Source organism: Borostomias antarcticus, assembly GCF_949987555.1.
Source record: "Borostomias antarcticus genome assembly, chromosome: 9".
Lineage (NCBI taxonomy): Eukaryota > Metazoa > Chordata > Actinopteri > Stomiiformes > Stomiidae > Borostomias > Borostomias antarcticus.
Window position 1 is genome coordinate 673,461 of NC_140242.1, and position 2,500 is coordinate 675,960.

At 53.8% G+C, this 2,500-nt stretch overlaps 1 protein-coding gene across 1 annotated transcript in view; it reads right to left on the reverse strand.

Annotated features, from left to right (window-relative positions):
* Nucleotides 1–2,500, reverse strand: part of lnx2a (ligand of numb-protein X 2a) — a gene marked incomplete at its 5' end in the record, with an annotated part of 18,514 nt that overhangs the window by 13,321 nt on the left and 2,693 nt on the right. The gene's annotated exons all lie outside the window — the stretch shown is intronic.

Consider the following 2,500-nt stretch of genomic DNA (forward strand, 5'->3'; position numbering starts at 1 on the left):
ATGCGAGACTAGATAAATTCTAGAACATTCCAGCCTGATCCTCAAACCAGTGCTAGGGCACTCTAACCTGACGCACCAAACCATGTGGGAACTCTCTGCTGGAAACAGTTTGGAAAAGGGCAGGCACTTTCAAAAATACCTTGCAGGTGATTGGATGAACCATCTGTCTATCACAGTCATACATGCGCTAACTTCAACCGCTCCTCAGTCGTCACACCTAAACCTGCCCAGTGTAGCTATTCATATGTCAAATTCCATATCGAACCAACGATGATTAGTGAGATCATTTTCCGATCTGGCCCAAACGGATCTCTATGAAGAGTATATCCCTGAAGATATGAAGATAAATCTCGAGACGCGGGTGCTTATTTCAGATTTGCGAGAGAAACCGAATGTGAGCTTACGACCTCAGGATGGTCTCACTCCGCTGAGGGCCCTCTGCTGTCTAATCTATTCTAATAGGTGTCACGGTGTTAAGTCCCTGTCTTACCAGGCCACTCCCTCCCCCATCCCATCGCTAGCTTGCATCTCCAGTCCCAGCCCTGGAGGGTGATGGGTCACATGGGCTGAAGACCAAGGAAGCAAAGAAAACACAGGGGAGGTCAAAAAGGTCAATTACCAGCAAGAATACAGTTCCTTCTATATGTTGACTACTCATGGCAGGGTCAGGGGTCAGTCCTAAACAGAGCACCTAGGGAGAGACTGCATTAAAGGATTAAGAGGACTGTCAGTCTGGGCAGCTAGTTGGAGTTATTTAGCAAAGCTTCCACAGATCAAGGAGGCAAGGAGCCCAACAGGACATTCTGAAGTAGGCCCAGTTTGAGCCTTACTGGGGCCCGTTGAAGCAGAGCAGGCTGTGCTGGGTTGGACTGGGACAGAGACAGGCCAGGGTCAGGGTTGGACTGGGACAGAGACAGGCCAGGGTCAGGGCTGGACTGGGACAGAGACAGGCCAGGGTCAGGGGTGGACTGGGACAGAGACAGGCCAGGGTCAGGGGTGGACTGGGACAGAGACAGGCCAGGGTCAGGGTTGGACTGGGACAGAGACAGGCCAGGGTCAGGGTTGGACTGGGACAGAGACAGGCCAGGGTCAGGGGTGGACTGGGACAGAGACAGGCCAGGGTCAGGGGTGGACTGGGACAGAGACAGGCCAGGCTGTGCTGGGTTGGACTGGGACAGAGACAGGCCAGGCTGTGCTGGGTTGGACTGGGACAGAGACAGGCCAGGGTCAGGGTTGGACTGGGACAGAGACAGGCCAGGGTCAGGGTTGGACTGGGACAGAGACAGGCCAGGGTCAGGGGTGGACTGGGACAGAGACAGGCCAGGGTCAGGGGTGGACTGGGACAGAGACAGGCCAGGGTCAGGGTTGGACTGGGACAGAGACAGGCCAGGGTCAGGGGTGGACTGGGACAGAGACAGGCCAGGGTCAGGGTTGGACTGGGACAGAGACAGGCCAGGGTCAGGGGTGGACTGGGACAGAGACAGGCCAGGGTCAGGGTTGGACTGGGACAGAGACAGGCCAGGGTCAGGGGTGGACTGGGACAGAGACAGGCCAGGGTCAGGGGTGCGCTACTGGGCTAGGCAGGAACGGGCTGGAGGGGCAGAACTAGGATGGACTAGGCTGTCCATCTGGGCTGGGCATTGGGAACTGGACTAGGATCCCGTGTCCAAACAGCTGACTTTCAGGGAAAGCCTGTTAGTGTCAGCAGCAGCTCGTTAGTGACATCTCGTTAGCTTGAGCACGTTAGCATAAATCTCCCTGAGACCCGGCTGCTTAGTTCAGCTGCTGTTACCTTTGATAAGCAGGCGTCCGTTTCCTTAGTGACAGGTTGTAATTCAGCCTGTGGTTCACTACATGCTGGTGTCACATAACCTGACGAGTGACGGTTTGCTGCTAAGTTGTAAACTGTTTGGAAAAGGGCAGACACTTTTCAAAACTACTTGGCAGGTGATTGGATGAAACGTCTGCCTATCACCGTCTATCATGCGCTTCCTCTAACCGCTCCTCTCTGTCATCACATCTAAACCTGCCCAGTGTAGCTGTTCGTATTTCTAATTCCATATAGAACCAACGCTGATTGGCAAGATTGTTTTCTTATCTGGCACAAACGGATCTCTATGGAGAGTATCCAGGCTTATTTGCGAGAGTCCAGGTAGGATCTCTCTCTCTCTCTGACAGTTCAGCAGTAGTTCTAACCAGCCAGACATTAAGACCCATCCATACACATCTGAACGTGTCAACCGCCTGTCACAGACCTCATTCTATACATCTGAAGTTCCACCAACATGTACATGACACCTCAATGTGCATTCAATACCTCCACCTCTACGTCTCTATACCTCTGCTCACCTCGCAACCACCACTGCCCAACTAGTGAGCAGCTAGGAGAGCCCAATACGAATAGCCACCCACATACACACACTGTGGAAGGGGGGCTGTATGGGGTGACCCCCCCAGCTAGCTAGATCTCACTCACCAGAGGTCTGGGTTGCCCTTGGCG